At 47.7% G+C, this 18,472-nt stretch overlaps 1 long non-coding RNA gene across 1 annotated transcript in view; it reads left to right on the top strand.

The window, feature by feature from the left end:
* LOC306643084 overlaps positions 1 to 17,442 on the top strand; it is a 68,440-nt gene extending 50,998 nt beyond the window's left edge. The window contains exons 2-3 of the long non-coding RNA XR_013758819.1: positions 1,865 to 4,432; positions 16,771 to 17,442. This is a non-coding gene — a long non-coding RNA (uncharacterized lncRNA). The remainder of the gene's footprint in view (positions 1 to 1,864; positions 4,433 to 16,770) is intronic.
* The last annotated feature ends 1,030 nt before the right edge of the window (positions 17,443 to 18,472 follow it).

Below are 18,472 nucleotides of genomic sequence, written 5' to 3'. Positions count from 1 at the left end.
AGGTGAGGTTGTGTGAGGTGCAGATCTCTGCAGCCAAGAAGTGTTGCCCCTGTCAGAGGTGACCTGTTCCCTCCAATGTTGCAGCAAACATCAGCAGTTCACTATCAATTTCTTTTTCCTGGGTTCTTGTCTTGTGAATTCAAAGAATGAATGCTATAGACCAGGATGAGTGAGATGGGTGGGTAGGTTTTATTGAAGAACAGGAACAGAACTCTTGCAGTGTGAGAGGGAACCCAATAGCAGGCTTTCTTCACCCAAGTGTGCTAGTCTACATGTTTATATAGCACTTAAGTCACTGTGATTGGTCCGAGCTTATGCTAATTAGGGTTTGGAAATGTACTAATGCTACTGATTCCAATTTATTATAATTAGGGCTTGGAAAAGCAATAATGCTTTTGATTAACTTCCAATCCCATTCAGGTTTGCCTCACTTCCATTTTCTCCACACTGGGAAGCTGCAGATTCAAGTCATTGAATTCTGCATGCTCAGTGGTGTGTCTGGAACTGCAGTGCTCAGTGGAGTCTTCTACAGTGAGCGTCACCACTGTGCGTGGGCAGGACTGCTGCGGGTGATGGGTCAGCTAGTGCTAATTCACCTTGGTGCTGAGTGATGCTTCAACCAACCTGGTCCATGGCTCTACTGCTTTGCCGGCGCTTCTTGGCAGGGACCAGAAGTTGGTGTCTGGCTTGGCAGCTGGGAAGTCATGACAATAGGAAGAGTATGTGTTGATTGTGTTGTTAGGTTTCAAAGGGTGCCATGACTTCTTTCCCTAGAAGCTAGGCCTTGTCCTCTCAAGCCTCCTATGCAGGAAGGCCTTGGCCATGCCGAATTTTGGTCCAGCTCGACTATCTAGCCTCTTTCACAGAGGCAGAAAACAGCTTTGTGAAACAATGCCATCTGCATGCTCAGTTCTAGAAAATGGTTTAATGGTTCAGAAGACCAGAGGCTCAAAAGCAACTCTCCTTCTAAATGAGACAGAAGAGAAAGGACTAACATTCCCTGTGAGGCATTTAAGAAAAATTGACATCCATGGCTGCCCCAAATATGTCACAGCATCACAGAGCCTTTTCTTAGGTCACAGGTCAATCGTAGATGACTTTATCCTGCAGTCTCTGTGGATGTTGCCACCATTTTTAATATCTTCAGCTGCCCCTAGTCTGCTGCACAAGGAGCCCCTTCCTGACCCATGGCTGAGAGAAGTCCCACAGTTACTGGAAGGACACTGTGTGTGCTTGAGCCTGCTTTTTAAGCCAAATGAGCCCTTCCCCATCTCCTTATGCAAAGAGTACCTGTGCCATTTCCCCTTAGGGTGTGCAGCATAACTCCCAATGAGGCCTGAAGTGGGTGGATATACTTTACCTGTCCAAGACTTTTATCTCAAGCACAGCAGGTGGGGCTGGTTGCACTAAGCCCAGATAGCAGTGAAGTGTGCTGGCCTGAAAGCAGCCTGAGGGCATCTATCAATCAGAGAGTGGCAGCAATGGACAGCTTTGAGGAACAGCTAGTTCTGGCTGTTGGAAGAGTTTTTGGGAACCATCAGTAGCTGCTGGCTCCCCCTGCCAGGAACATAGTGGCAGTGCTAATACCACTAGGAGCTGAGGGTCACTGGCATTCAATCTCAGGGCTATGAACTCTAAGATCTGAGACACTGGCCCTGAAAACTCAGAAATGCTCATACTAAGCGAGGTGCACTCTATTTATGATCACTCTCGGGAGGGAATCACAAACCCTCAGCCGATTGGTAACAGATGTTTAAGGGACACAGATGCTATGGGATGTGCAAGAGAGGCCCCCTAAACTGCTGAAACCATTTGAATAAAGTGATTTCTGGATTTTTAAGCTTTTGATCCATTTTTCTCCCAGGTTCAGTGGAAGGTGCGGCCTAAATGTGAAAGAAAGACCTTGGTCAGGCACCTGTGCACCCTGAAGACTGGCACCAGCAGATACCTCCTCCATTCTTCCTAATTGAACAGAGTAGCACAGACCCCACAGGGTAAGGCAGCAGGCCTGAAAACATATCCCCACTGGACTACTTTTATTCACACTGACACAATGCACCCAGTGTACAGCTTTGCCCCAGGTATGCCTGTCTCTCCTTCTCCCCTCCCAGTACCACCCTTTGCCTTCCTCCTACACCCCCAGTGCCCTCCTCTTGCCCGTCCTTTCCTGAGGACCAGCAGGATCAGTTCTGAGTGACAAGGATCCTTTGCCCCTTGTGTTGCAGGATGCAGTGAGGGTGAAATCTCACCAAGGCCAACCTGAGGGGTTGGCAACCCAGAGAGCACCCACTAAATTTACTATCTTCAATGACTCTTCTTTCTCTGGGGTCTGATGACTCACACTTCCTCTTGGATACTGGGCAGTTGGAACCAGCCCCAGGATCACACCTTGCTCTCCAGAGACCTGAAGACTAGGCCCAGAACAGGGCATCTTTCCTATGTGAATTGAGAGTCATAATGGAGCTCACTTCCTAGCCTTGGCAGCAGGAGAACAGAGGATGCAGATCTGCTTTGGGGATGTGGTGCTTGGCGTGCTCCTAACTGTGGACATGAAGGGGTCTGTGAGGGCCCCAGTTCTGGGACAGTTCCCAGGACACCAGAAGTTTCTGGGAGGCCAGGAGGATGTCCAGGCTGTGTAGGGTCATGGTCATGGTCAGTAAACAGCTTTGCTGTCCCATGTGCTCCCCGCAGTAGGAGAGGCTCTTCTGGGACCTACCTGACATCTGTGCCCCAGGTGCAGGGAGGAGTTTCTGTGCTCCTGAGGAGGGTTGTGGACCAGATGGTGCCCAGTGAGGAAGACTCACGACAGCACAGGAGGATACCAGTGTGCTTCAGTCTCAGGACCTGCAATTCTGTGACCCTGAATCTCTTAGTTTCCCAGGAGGTGATCTGTGGGTCAGATCTCCATGTAGACCCCTTGTCCAATGCCATGGCTATGTCTCTACACCTTGGCCAGCAGCTGACTTAGAAGAACTCAGTGCAGGGTATACCATAACATTGGGGCACCTGCACACCTCCTTTCCACTTCAAGGGCAGTAGGTGCTTCTCCACCAGCTGCTGAAGGAAATGGGCACTGGCTCAGTCTGCATCAGGAATAAGAAGAGCCAGAAGGATTCACGAAGGGTAAATTTGAATGGGAGGTGTCACCTGTCTTGGTGTCAGAGGGACAGACTGAGGTTCTGCTGGCCACCCTGCTGGGTGAGTCCTTCCTCCTGATCCAGGTTCTCAGATAGTGTCAAGATGTCCATGTGTGGTTCTAAGGAAAACAATATTTTCAAGAAAGGGCTGGTGGTGGGGAATGGTGGTGTCTACTTGGAGGAAAGAGTGTGTGTGTGGCCTTGGTAGGAAGGGTGCCCAAGTCGAGGAGACCTCTAGAATTTATAGGAACCAGTGATGACCACTTACTGGTCCATGCCATGGGATTGTTAAATTATAACCGTGAGCTACCCCACCCAAAATGCACACAGTGCTGAGAATCTAAAGGATGAATGGTAATTCCAGGAGTCTGGGGTGGCTTTCTCCAAATCTTTTAGATACCACTGTTCCCAGCCCAGCCCTCCTTGGAGACAAAGTCCACTCGGAGCACAGATCATCAATGTAGGTCAGGAAATCTGGATCTGGTACAACTTGTCTTCTTTTTGTTGTTACTCCATTCCATTCTCTTCCAAGTTTCCTGTGGACTCCTCCGTGGCCTCCCACATGGTGAAGATGGGAGACTCCACCACCTTGTTCGTGATGTCCATATACCTTTATTGCCTCAGGTGTGATCTCTGGCTACCACTAACATTTGACTGCTGATAGGTGAGCCTTAGAGCCAATCTTTCTGAAGATGCACACAAGAATAGAGTTTAAGAGAATGGTGTATATATGGCAAATCCAGATTTGCTCCAGCCATTTGGTGGAGGGAAGGTTCAAGGGACCTAACCTGGTCCAGGATGGTCCAGTACACACTGACATAAGAACCCATGAGTGGCAACTGCACCAGCAGGAGAATGTACATCATGTGGGCGGACATTTGGATACACCCATATTCCATGTACTCTGACCATGCAGACTCTCATATCCTGGGCAAATGGTGTGTCGATTCTTTGAACAGGCAAGGGGAGAGAAGATGAACTTGAAGTAGATCATATCCAGTTCAAATCCAAAGGCAGCAGGAATCCCAGATGCTAAGGTGCTGTTCCGCCTGGAAGATGAATCTCCTGTCCTGAAGAAATGTTCACATGTGGGACAACACACTCCCGTGGCGTATATTTTTCTTTATCGTGGATTCCTGTGGGAATGTGTTCAGCTCTACCTGGCTGTTGCACATCACCACGGACTGGAGAACTTGAAGGATACAGACTCCACAGGATTACAGGACGCTGGCTCTGGAACCTGCCATCAATTGGATCCTCCATCTTTGCAGCATCAAACTGCACAAACCTGGCAGGTAAGCAAGGCACAGACTTAGTCATCAGGAAAGCCCAGCCATAGCTTCATACCAGAGTGGAACTGTTCGCAGGGATTGGGAGCAGTGTTTCACGTGGGCTGGTCAGTCCCAGGAGGGATAAATTCCCAAGGCAGAAATAGTTCTGTGAACATCCTACATCACTAAACACCTGAAGGGAATCACGTGGGCCTCAGTGAACAGGGCACATTCCTTTACGTATCTCCTCCTTATTCCAGGCTTCTCATGTCCCTGTTCTGAACCACACAGGAAGCCAGGCATCATCATTTTTGTCAAAGATGTGATTTATGTAAGATAACTCGATAGGTTCTCTGCTTTTCTACAAATGGTGTCATTGGAACTCTTAAACCGTAGGGAACAAGGCCTAGGAGAGGTCCTGAGAGAGTAGAAGCTCTGCTGTGAAAGCTGGGTTGCTTCCAAAGAGGGCTGTTTTTGCATGTTTTTGTTTGTTTGTTTGTTTGTTTGAATGGCAAGGATTTCCTGGAGCAAAGACAAAAAAGGCCAGAGACTGGTGCTCAGGGGATCTGAGACACAGGACTTTCCTAAACATGTTCTTCAAATTCCACATCTCTTCTGTTGCATCAGGGTATGATTGTGGCAACTTTCATAAGCAGGGGTGACCCATATGCTGTCAAAGGGTTCGTTTGCCACGTGGGTGGCCAGCACCAGGCCAGGAAAACTTGAACCCTGTGTGCAGCCCTCACTGCTGAAGGAGACCTCCTGAGCTTGGCTAGTTACTCCTCCACACTGAACCTGAACCTCAAGGCAGTGTTGGAACTAAGAACATTGAGGCCAGAGCTTCTGGGACTAACAGAATATCCAACTCTCCCAGTAGAGAGGGCCAATGCTTGGAGAGCAAGGTGCTCTGTGGTTCTCCCTGTGGTAGCAGATGCCCCTCATGGCCAGGTATAGGTGTCAAGCCACAATAGAGCCAGCTGTGCAACCCATGTTCCCTAGCACGTAGGCTTAGACCAAGGCCTCTGATGCACTTTTCTGCCATCTCTTAGAAGATCATCTGGTCAAAGTTGTTTGTGTGTTGACATTCCTGCAGACCCCTCCGCAGTCCCTCCTCCAGAGTCATGGTGGGCTCCAGTTCAGATAGGGGCTGAAGCACTGGGCTGGGATTCCTCAGGACCAGTCACATTCCACAACCCTTACTCCATTGCCAGCTGACATGGCCCAACACACACCTTGCCTTTGCCTCTTCTGCCTAGTCATATTCACCCCCCACTGTGGGCTCCCTGCATCCAGGACATGCTCTCATACACTAGAGACAACACCAAGTATTACACTGGCACCTCTGACTTTCCCTTGAGTTCTTGTTGTTGTGTATTCTGGTGTGAGTGATTTTGTCCTCCAGAATTAATGTGTGTACATCCTATCCTCCAATGTGATGGTGTTTGGACATGGTGACTTCAGTGGTTCTTAGGATTTTAATGAGGTCACAGGGTAGAGATCTCATGATTGGAATTGTGCCCCTCCAGGAATAAAAGGGGATGCTGAAGCTCTCTCAGCCATAGGAGGTCACAGCAAGCCAGCCATTGTCTCAAGCCAGGACAGCGCTGACTGGACTCTAAATTTGGTACCTTTTTCTGGGACTTCCCAACTTCAGACCTGTAAAAAATGAATGCCTGTGGTTTCAGCCATTCAGTCTGTGGCATCTTGAATGGCAGCCAGATGAAATGAATTCCACATCACCTCAATATCCAAAACAGAAGTTCCCCAAAACTATATGGTTGGGTGTCCACAGAGATCTGTCCTGGAGCTTCTACCCCTACCTTGAACACTAGTTGTGATGTTGTCTGCCATGAACAACCAGGTCCATGCTAGAAAGTAAAAATAATAAGTGAAGGGACAATCATAGAGTCAGGGAACCAAATCCAAATCCTTGCTCATGTTACTCCAGGAACCTGTTCTGACCTTGAGACCTCCATGTGACGGTGATGATCCCTGAAAACAAAGATTGCTGCACTCACAGGGCAATGAAGGGCAACTGAGATAAGGCACATTTCATCCCCTGGTGTGAGGTGAATGCTGCTGGGAACGTAGGTCTCTCAGGTTGTACCCCACCCTCAGGACCTTCCTTCCAGTTCTCCTACATCCCAACCTCCTTCTTCCATCCCCACTGTCAGAGCTCCAGGAGGATTCTGGTCCCTGGGGAGCATGCTCACAGGAGGAAGCAGGAACGTGCTGCTACATCTGGAATGTTAGGAAGGTGCCTGCACACCAGGGATTGCTGCCAGCATTGGAAATATTCATAGATGCTCTGAGGTCTGCTGGAGTCACTGGTGGCACCACGGCCTGGAAGGTGGGGTGTCCACCCTCCCCATGTGCTTCATGTCATTGGCAAGCACTCATGGGGAAGATGAGGGGGCTAATTGTGCAAATGGTGTTGGCGATAGAGGGCAAAGGCTCAGGTGCCTGTGGCCCCCATAGTTCCAGGTCTCCCCACTGGCCGTGGCAGGCACAGGGGTCCTCAGGGCAGACACAGCTATAAGAAAAGGAGCAGGATGCTCCACAGCCCCACAAAAGGCCCCCAGGGTACTACAGTTGAGGGGTCCCTGAGTGTGGGCAACATTCTGAATATGAGGGTGCTCTGCTGCCTTCCATTCTGGCCCATGTTGTCCAGAGTTGAACTGCTCAGCCACACAGAGTAGGGAAGTCAGTTCCTGCTGACAGATATTCCAGGGAAAGCAGACTGCACCAGAGGGTTGCCCTCAGATGGGTGTAGTCACATGAGGTGCCAGGGGCAGCTCCCAGAGTGGATGGTGTGTTGGCACAGGGGCAAATGGAAGAAAGGGCAGGCCTCTGAAGGGACACGTGGGGGCACTAGGATTGAGGTTCATGCCTGGTCTCAGCATTTGTGATACTGTGGAGGCAAAGAAAAGGGCAGAATGGTGGAGGGAAATGGCAGCAGGAGTGAGGCTCCTCAGTTCCTTCGTGGGAATCTTTGGGCAAATGGCAAGAGTTCAGGGTCCTTTGGGCAAAGAAACTGTGAAGTTTGCAAATATCCCCAAGTGAATTTGGGGCTTCATTCCTCCAATCTAAAGTTATACCCAGAGAAATCTTGTTCCCAGTACTTGAAGATTCCCTGAACATTGCCCACAGTGACAACTCAATTCTTCTTGACTCAGGCCCCTTGGCCATTCTTTGCTGACAGTTGGTCAGCCTCCAGGGTGTCTCGCTAGAAACTGATTCTGTTGAGCAGTACCATTCCTCTTGGCATTCTCACCAACAGCAAAGGAACCTGCTCGCAGGCACTCCAAAGTTTTATGTGAAGGTGACAGGTTCAAAATTTCTGGCCCCCATCACCACCTCAACCTTCCTTTTGCTGATGCTCCTTGTAAAACCCTTCATTTCCTTCCTAGTCTTGCACAACTCAACAAAAGGGGCTAAATGGAATCTCTCCCCAGCTAGAGCCTGAGCATCCCTGGAGGTCTCTCAGGAGCATATTCTGCCCAGTGTGAGAGTACTTCTTCCAGCACTTCTGACTGAAATCCAGTGCGTGCACAGATTCTGGCCAGCCATTTCCCCATGGCCATTGGTATTTGTATGACAGAAGAAGCTCTTTTCAGGGAAGAGGTCTCTGAGATAGTCAGATAGCAGGGATCTTCTCTTTGCAAGCCAGCAATGGCAGCTGAGGTCTATGAATGCCAGTGGAATGGTGGGCAGTGGGGCTTTCTAGAGATTTTCACAACCACTGGTCATGTTGGAATTGGGCCTGGGAATTGGAGTCATTCTGCGATGCTTTTCCTTTACATTCCCAGAGTCATGTAAGACATGCGTGAGCCAGCTGCAAGGTTGTGTGGAGGTTCTGTTCAGCAGAAGCTCATGCAGAGTCTAGTGAAGAAGAGCAGGTTCCACACTACCTGCATCTGAAAGCAGGACACCTGTCCTAACTTCTAAATATAATAATTGCAGTGTTGTGGTTTGGATATGAGGTGTGCCACAGATGCTTCAAAGGCAAGGGGCAGGCTATTCCAGCCCTTTGGAAATCACATGTTGCCACCAAGTGCTCCAGATGCTGTATGCAGAGTTACAGGGCCTGCTTGCCTGACTGGGTTTTGGTCTTATTTAGGTCCCATACTTGTTTCTATATCCAGATTGCTCCCTTTTAGAAGGGAATTTTTATTCTGTGAGATTGTATTTTGGAGATTTATATATATATTGTTTATATATTTATATGTTTATATATATATTTATATATATATATATATATTGTTATAGGGTCTCACAGCCAGTTTGTATCTCAGAGTTTGAATCTCAGAGACTTGGATTACAAGGCAGTACTGAATACATTAAGATTGTGGGGACTCTTGTATATGGACTTAAATCCATTTTGCATTATGTGATGGCGATTGTAGTGGCTGGGGTAGAATGTTATGGTGGGGATGTGCAATATCTCAATATCTCCCAAAACCTCCTGTATTAATGCAGGGGTGACAGGATTAAACTATGAAAGCTGTAACTAATCAGTTGATTAATAATTTAGATTGGTGAGTAACTTAATAGGCTACTGTAACTGTAGGCAAGTGGGGCATGGCTAGAGGAAGTAAGTCTTGGGCTTTCTAGAGGATTTCACAATCACATGTCCTGTTGGAACTGAGGATTTCAGTTGGCCATGGGGGATTACTTCTTCTCTGCTAAATGCTCCTCCTCTCTGCTTTCTGACTACCATAGGCTGAGCTAAGCTCCGTGCCCTTCCCCCAGGATGTTCTGCCTTACATTGGTCTCAGAGCAATGGAGTCTGTTGACCATGGACTGAAACAGTAGAGGGCAGAAGGCATGGTTAGGGCGGGCAGATATTCTCTGGTAGGTAGAGAAGAACCTCGAGTTTCCTTCAAATACTACAGTGGTAACATGGGCCTCTGGGCCATGTTGCAGTTGTTTCTCAGACTACAGCATAGTCATTGTATCAGTGTCCCTCTATTACAGTTCATCATAATCCTTGTGCAGTTTTCCAGATCCCACCCTGGATTGCTCGTGTAGTTGGGCTCTTCATTAATTTTAACAATGATTGCACCTTCTGAAGAAAATTCAGTATATGCACTTGAATAATAAACACACGGGTTTTTAGGGAGGCAGCAGGGGGAAATGAAACAGGATCGCCTCAGTGGATTGTGTTTTATAGGAAACCATCTTCATGACTCCCACTGCCTATTACTGTTACCTCTACATTCTCCAGAACTCCAGTCTTAATAAACCCCTTTGCTGGAGAGTTCCACTAGGCTCAAAGAACCACTGTGTAGCCTGCAGAACCCCCCCCCCAAAAAAAAACCTTTTTTGCTTTTCAGAGCATCATGTTGTCCAATGTTTCCATGCAATAATCACACTCAAGTCAGAGTCTGAACTCGATTCCATAACACAAGTTGCAGATTTCAAAAGCATGGAAGATTTTCTGATGATATTGTATATGGAGAGGCATATACTATAAGTATATACTGTACTTATCTGGAATTAGTGGAGGTAGGGACAGATAGAAGGGGCATGAGGGGATAAACCCTTGTCTTGTTAATGTAGAGGGACTTCACAATCATAGAGCCGTGACATCTCCAGCACTAGCAATCACTCCCCATGTACTGAGCTTGCGTTTTGGATTCTTCCCACCAATGTGCACCCACTCATCTAAATCTTAGCTCTCCAATCTGATGCTGGGGGCACTATTCATTAACCTTCTCCATTGCTTTTCTCTTACACCACTGCTCTTTGGAATTCACTTTCTTCCTCGCACAACTTGGTGCAGGAATGTACAATAGTTTGACTTTAAGGTGTTGAAAAAGTGATATGCATTTGTTAGAATTGATGCCTGGAATTTTGTATTTTGGTGTTTTCTTTGGCCAGTGCAATTCATTCCTGCACTCTGTCAATGCTGGGCAGGTGTCATTAGCTATGACCCTTATCAGTCACTCATTCACGGGGATAGTGAACACATTGTACTGTGGTTTGCATTCTTTATTGTGTTTTTTCATCCCATCATATCTGCAAAACATGTGACTATCATGAGATATTCAATACTTTGCTTATTTCACCTCACTAATCTGCTACTTCCCACATTTTCATTCACATATTTGACGTAAGATTTGAGTCAGTTTATCATTTATTCCTGGGGCCAGTGATTTAAATTTTTCATTGTTAAAAAACCTTTTTACTCCCAGTTTTGTGATTGGTTTTATTTTACACTACTTCACAATGCTAGACCCCAGATGCACATATAATTAGCCCAAGTCAGTTAGAGTCACAGAAAGAGGCAGCTAAACATCCTTTTTGCCCATAGTGTCTGCTCATTGCTATTGTAAATCCCTAACCTAACACTGATTGCTGAGCAAAGAAAAAAAATCTGATCATGGATGATGAACTTCAGAAGACAGAAGCTCTTCCACTGAACCAGGGAACTTAGGAGGAAAGGCAAAGGGTCCTGTCTGTCTCCTACTGAGTGAGGCCCTTGGCAGTGTCACTTAGGCCTGAATTTCTTGCCAGCACTGTTCTTTAATGGAAAATATAGATGGACTAAGAGGAACGCACACACTGGGTCTCTGAACGAGTGAACAAGAATGAAAGGGTTAGTGCAAAGTGGGTAAAAACACTGGGCCCAGGCGAGGAACCTATGCTTCAGGGTAGAGGACTTGGAAGTTTTGCAGCAAGGATGGAATAATGCATACATGGCAGGTTTGTAATACTGAAAACCATGAGTGATCATTTCCAATACACTTGCTTAAAGGAGGGCCAGCTGCAGAGGCTCCCTGAGGAGGCATCCCCTGGCCCAAGAAGTCCAGCATGTGCCCTCACACACTTTGTCCTCCTCCTGCAGGCCCATGCCTTCATCCAGTGATGAACACCAAGACCAAGGGAAAAGTGACCCAGCCCAAATGAACAGGGAGGGATGCCCTGTGGCACACCTCTGTGCCTGTTTTGCAGATGAGAAAATTGAATCTCAAAAGTTACCTGATATGACCCAAGGCTTCTGAGCCTACCAACCTCCACCTCTGGGCCCCAAAGAACTAGCCCTGGTGCTGTCCCCTCCACCCAGCTCCAGGGCTAGATCCAGACCACCTGTCTTGTTCCACAGTCCCACACCTGGGCATTGTTGGGGATTTCCACCCAAGTAAGATCCTCACCAGAGTGGGCAACCTGACCTACCTAGGTTGATGTCTCTGGGCTTCCTGTTTTGGAGTGGATGTAAAGAGAAGATACAGGGACTCCTGGCACAGCACCTGACCTCGGCCAACCCCCACCACAGACTTTCCATCAGGCCCCAGGTCAAAAGGACTTTGGGTCCCACCCAAAGAGCCCTAGGCCCCTTTGTAAGTGGAGGGGAACAGTGGTTTCCAGGATTTCTTGCCCCATGGAGTCACATCTATCTCCCCCCAAACCTCTGAAGGGATGGAGGATGGGGGATGGTGGGTAAGGACAGCCTCAGGTTCAGGGACAAGAGCAGCAGCGGCAGCAGCAGAGCCAAGGGCCAGGCCTGCCTTGAGAACACACCGCCCATGCATCCGTCCAGTTCGGAGATGGAGGAAGTGATCCACCTTGACCTGAGCCTAAGCTGTGTGCATGACAGACACCCCAAAATGACCCAGTACCCTACCCAGACAAAATAAAAATGTTCCATGGAAGCACAAAAAGCCTCATAAGCAGGAAAAATATTTAGCTATTTGCAAAATGACAATAAGTGTAATTTTCAAATAAAGTTGGAAATATTTCATAACTTTGATTTCTACATCTCCATCCTAAGATGATCATTCAAGTTCATTTAAAATTAAGTTGAAAAAATAGATTTTTGTGATAAAGATTACCATAACCCTAAAATAAACGAATTACTATATATACATATCTAAAGATTTAAAATTATAAAAAGTCATGTTCCTTGGTTCATAGCTATAATAAAAATTGCATATTTTGTTGTATTTTCTTTACAAACTTCACATTTATTGTCTGTTAATACTTTACATAAGTACAATTTCTAATATAACAACCTAAGTCAATTTAGGATAATAAGACCATTATTTATAAAAGAAACAAAATACAAAGCTAACTTTCAGTGTTTATACTGACACCACTTCATAATTTTCTTACTCAAAACAAAAAGTTACACATTGGTGAAAGCTAGGTCTTCTTGCACTGTGGCGCCCTCTTCAGCTGAACAACAACTTTAACAATCCTCACACACTAAGAGTTAGCTTTTGCTAATGTTCCTGGCCAAGTGACAATCATTGTCCTCAGCATAAGTTCATTCAATTTGCTATTTTAACCTCATTTATTTTCCCAAGGATTGTAGGTGCTCAGCGAATACATGGGGCTAGTGACAGTGTTCACTGATGGCACCAGGTTAGGAAGAACTAATTTTTGGAATCATACTCAGGTGGTGCAACTTTCCTACACCCCTACAAAGCAAGCAAAGCTTTCTCTCATTTGTGCCTTACTTTATTTTGCTAATAAATCAGTTAATATCTACAGTGACAGTTCTTAGAGAGGAGTTGCTATGTGCATTGAAACAGCTACAACTGGACATGTACAGTCAGAAGAGTTATCTCATTTCATGCTTTACAATAAACAGTTCAAGAACATCATTGTCCTTGTTTTATTGGTCATATTAGAGCTCATTCTAAATCTCATCACGCTAAGGCGAATATACTTGTTGCAGCCTGTCAACAAATGTCTCCATATGACTGAGCTCAAACTTCTCATTCTTCACTTTATAAGAATACTTCCAATATGCACAAAAAATTCACATTATGTGAGATCAAGCTCACACAGAATTGTTCATTATTATCCACAGTGTGTGATTCATACTTCAGCTTCACCCACTGGGGTTGATCCCTGTGGTTTATGGCCAAATCAACTGTGGCAGATGGATGTAACTCATATCCCTTAATTTGGCAAAGCATGTTATGCTCTTGGTATTAGTGACACCTGTTCTCATTTCCTTTATGCCACTGCTTACATAAAAGAAAACAGTCTTCCTCATTTCTCATTGCTTAGCTGCTTTTGCAGTGCTCGGCCATTCTCTACAATTTAAGGCTGATGCTCCAGGTTATACCAACTCTTCAACAACTTTACAAAACAAGGGGGGAGCCAGTACCCCACAAAGTTGTTTCTCATGTTCCCCTTGTTTTAAGATACTTAAATACTCTAATGCTAAAAGTCTCACTGCTACTGAGCAATACTTGGCTCTTACTACAGTAGGCCTGTCAGGCTTAGTTTGGTGGAAAGACAAACAGTACAATGGAAGGGAACAGATTCAGCAATGATACAGGTACAGGCTTTCCAAAAAGCTCAATCTGCCCTCATGCAGATAACTGAAGGACCTGACGTATCAGGCCAAGCAGATGATTGAACAATAGGGAGGCACTAAGTCTCCAACCACAATATTCGTGGCTATGTTGGCTGGATTGAACTGCTAGAAAAGGGAAGGTCATGGGGGAACTGACTGTACCTATTTCCCAGATCCATTTTTGGCACACCGAGACGTGTGGACTGGAGAATACATCCTAGTATTTACTGATGATACTCATGATGGGAGGTTTCACAAACATGTTACACATGTTCATGTAATAGTATTTATACTGGATATAGTGGAAATATACTTACATGTTGGTATCAATCTTAGAATCAGGTCAACACTTCAGATCATACCCAGGAGGGACTGGAAACAAGATTTTAACCCATATGCCCTAGTTCTCAGGATACAAGCTCTTACTAAACCTCATACATACATTTACAGAGTGGATATAGATGTTTCCTAATAAGGTAAAAATGCACAGGAGGTGGGAAGGTATTCCTAAAGGAAATCATCCCTGGTTTGGCTTACCAAGATCCCTACAAAGTGACAGTGGCCCAGCTTTTATGGCACAAATTACCCAGCAAGTAGCAAAAGCACTGGGGATACAGTGAAATCTACATCTTCTTCCAGCCAAGTAAAAAGGGGCAACCATTCCCTTAAGAGAACTTCAGCTAAGCTATGAGAGGCAGTATCCAAAACCAAATGAATTTACAACCCATTGACCTTATGAGAGTCATAAATACTCTGAAAGTTAATCGGATGCTACTTCCATATGAGATGTTACATGGCATATCTTTTCTATCAGTAAGTATAGTCCAAGAGCCAGAAGTGAATCAGATTCTGCAGTGCCTGATTAATCTGGGATGAGTTCAGGTCACACTCCAGAATAAGGAAATGCCCATTGGCTGTGCACAATAAATGCCAGAGAGATACAGAAGAAAGGATAGCCAAGAGACCAAGTTCTAATCACAGCCTGGAAAGAGATGGACCTATTGAAACACCTACAACCTAGATACAAGGTCTCTTACATGGACATTTTAGCTCCCCCTATGGCCATACAGGTACTGGGCATACCAATGTGGATCACTCTCTCCTGGGTGAAAACATCCCTCCCTCTGGATCCTGATGATGCTCTAGACTCACTGCCTCACAGAATTCATCCTACACCTGTGAACTTCTCGAAGACCTCTGCTTACTCTTCTGATGTAATTACTACTCAAAATCAGATAAGCAGTTCATAAACATGAAGTGAACTTTGCTTTTCTCTTTGCTACTTCACTTCTTCCTTAGGACAGCTTCTCCAACTACATGCAGTGGCTCAAGCCTTTAATCTCCCCCTCCACCTGACTGTGCCCTTCTGAAACTCTGACCAAAAGTAGTTTTTACCATGTCTCCGGAAACAGTTGAGAAACAAATCTTCCACTTCCTCTCAACTGAGTCGAGTTCCCAAATGAAGCTACAGAAAACATTTCTATCAACATTCTCTGCTCTTATGCAGTGATCTCCATATCCCCTCACTAGCGGTAGCATCAGGGGTCTGGTCCTTTTGAGTTCTCAAAGCCACCTTCCCAGGTCCTTTTTTACCTCAGGGCCTCCCATTCTCATGGGTCAGCCCACTGCCCCTTTCTAAGGTGGATACTCATCTCCTTCAACATCTGCTTTTCCATCCCTCCAGATGGAGACAATATCTTCTCTACCTTTAAATTCTTGACCTTCACTATCCACAGGTCCAGATCCACCTGCGCCCTTCTTTGGACAAGTCCTGTGTCAGTATTAGTCTCATGTCTTGCAGGAATCCTGGTACCACCTGGGCACCACCTGTGAAGAACCGCGAACTCTTGCCACTGGTACACCCCCAACCCCCAACCCCAACACACAGACTAACTCTGTCTTGGCCGCTCAGCTCAGAGCCACCTCCCTGGGTGCCACAGCCTCCCTTGCCCTGCCTTCCTGGGACATTTCAGTGCTGTCAGTTTACTCTTTGCTGCAGATTGAACCAGATTATAGGTCCCTGAGGCCCCTGACCTCCTTTTGATAAGAGCATTTACGTTGGAAAACTTACAATTATAAATCCTTTATATGTCGGTTTGAGATGTAAATCCTCTACAACCCAGTAATGTCTTTCTGAAAGACCTGGAAGCCAGCCCTTTGAAGTCTGATCATCAAGAAGAGAGCACATGTCTCCCAGTCTCTGTGGGAGGGTGGGAGCCCCACTCTGATAAGATCTCTTCAACACAAACAGAGACCTCATGACACACACCCTGCCCAGGCTCAGTCCCTGGTTGTCAGCACATGGGAGCACTGGAGTAGTTGCCTGGCTGCTCCCCTGGAGCTGTGTTCTAGCACACTGGGACTGGCGAAGTACTTACTGACCAGAGGTGGAGATCAACCCCTGGATTCCCTATTAGGCTCACTTTGCATGACAAGCCAGCTGGCCCCAGGTGGGACACACACTTCTAAGGAAGACAGGACAGGCTCCTGTGGGGCTCTGCTTATGCACAGAGAATACTGGACTTGGGGCACTAGGGGGTGCAACAGGCTCAGCTTGAGGTGCCTGGCCAGGAGCCAGGGGTATTGTTCACTCTCTTGGGCCACAAAAGAGAAGCCCTGTGAGTGAGTGGGACCTCTCAGGTGGCTGTGTGGGCTCTGTCTGGGGCCAATTGAAGCTCCCCAGACAGCGCTGTTCCTGTCCCAAGTGTTGGTGCCTCTCCAGTCACTTTTTTACATCCCTAGTGTCTGGCTGAAACTCTGCCTTGTCCTCCTTTGTGCTAGGTAAGAAGATGGACTGTCCTTTTATGTGGCAGTGCAGGACATAAAATGACCCTGCAATCCAGAGCTGTGCAGTGACCCAAGTAACAGTGTGAAACACTAGGGCTGTTTTAGGTCCTGTAAGATTTGCTACCAAAACCTTACCAATCTCTCACTGCTGGCTGGCTGTCCATGCACAGGGAAATGAGAGGAAGTGAAGTTAATATTTGTTCTCATGCCATCATTTAGAGCGTTTAAACATTCAGAATCACAGTGTTTTCTATGTTTGTAGGACTGTGTCATCAGCTCTGCTTCCTGGTGGCCAGGTCCTGACCGCTCTCTTCTGCCACTTCCTCCCACCTCGGTGTCCGCCTCACCTGGGGCCCAGAGCCATGTGGTCGGCCTTCTAGGGACTGAGACCTCTGAACCTGTTGCATGACTTTAAGAATCACTGAAGCGTCCAGACTGCTCACCCTGGAGGGTGCGGACTGTCTGTGGGAGCCGTCCTATGAAGGCACTGGAAGAGGTGCAGACTGGGAGACGCGGTGAGGATCAGGGCGCAGATCCAGGAAGACGTTTGAGAGGGAGCCCACCTGGCAATGCTGTTGTCTGGGCATTGGCCCATTCTTAGGAAGAACACTTGAGGACTACCAAGGAGCAGTTTGGATAGCCCCTTGGTGGCTCATGGGACCCGAATGAGGACACACTCCCTGCGACAAGGGGTGAGCTCACTCACCTCCACCTGTTGTTATGAGTCCCACGTGCCCAACCACAGGAGTGCACTGAGTTACTACCGCTACCTAATTTCTTTTTTCTTTCTGGTACTGAATTTTGAACCCAGGGTGCTTAAACACTGAGCCACATCCCCAGCACTTCTTATTTTTTATTTTGAGACAGGGTCTTGTTAAGATGATTAGGGCCTCCCTAAATTGCTGAGGCTGGCTTTGACCTTGAGTCCCTCCTGCCTCAGCTTCCCAAGCCCCTGGGATGACAGGCATACCCTGTCATGCCCTGCACCACTGCATTTTTGGAATGGCGTCCAGCAGGTGATTCCTTGTGCTTTGATTCCTGAGGCATCGGGGAGAACTGCAAGCTGCAGTGTGTTCCAGGGCGCCTGGTTTCCCTGGGGTCTCCAGCCTTCCCCACCCCTACCTCCTCTTCCCACCCACCTTCCTCCTCCTCCTTCCCCCATGCCTCCTCCTCCCACCCACCTTCCTCCTCCTCCTAGTCCCACCTTCCTGAGAGGAGTCTAGCAGAAGGAAGCTTTTACTTCTCCAGTTAGCTAGAGGCTTCATCCAGGTGTAAATCACGGAGGCCGAGGAAGGGAGGGCGACCTCAGCAGCGAGTCGGGCGTGGAGAGCAAACCCTTTCCACTCTTCAGCTTTCAGCCCAAAGTGTGTCCTGTCTTTAACCCTCTTTGCGGCCTTCCTGGGAGGGTCTTCTCCTGCCGAGACGAGACCTCATCCTCTGACCCACACCGGCAGGAGACGTCCCGGGACGGTGGCGTCCATGCAGCCAGTCGAGGGGCGCCTGAGTGCCTCCTGAGAAGGCGGGAAACGGCTGCACCTGAAGTCAGCGCAACCTCATTAGAGAGTACATGCCACTCACGCTCACTCTGGAAACAACGAACCAACACACACCTAAGAAACCCCTAGTTTCTTAGGTCGGGTGGACAGAAGCGGGAAGCCCAGGGCGCGACTTGCGCTTGGTAGGAGGTCCCGGAGGACGCGCGGGGCGACGCCCGAAGGCGACACCCCCAGGTGGCGCTGTGCGACCGCAGGACGCGCCCCAACGCGGGAGGGCGTCGCGCCCTGGCGGGTGGGAACCGGGAATCTGAAAGGGCCGGGGAGAGGCCGATCCCGTCGGCCCGCCAGCGCGCACGCCTGCAGGAGGCGCCCGACCCGTGTGGTGGCGGCTTCGGTCCTCAGGGACAGGCTCCGCGGGGCGACGGGGAACCGGCCTGCCCGGGAAGAGCCGGCCGGGTCCAGGGTGGG

Source organism: Sciurus vulgaris (assembly GCF_902686455.1).
Source record: "Sciurus vulgaris genome assembly, chromosome: 13".
In the NCBI taxonomy this organism is placed as follows: domain Eukaryota; kingdom Metazoa; phylum Chordata; class Mammalia; order Rodentia; family Sciuridae; genus Sciurus; species Sciurus vulgaris.
Note: the sequence above shows the minus strand (reverse complement) of the source record. Positions and strands in the feature narration are given on the sequence as shown.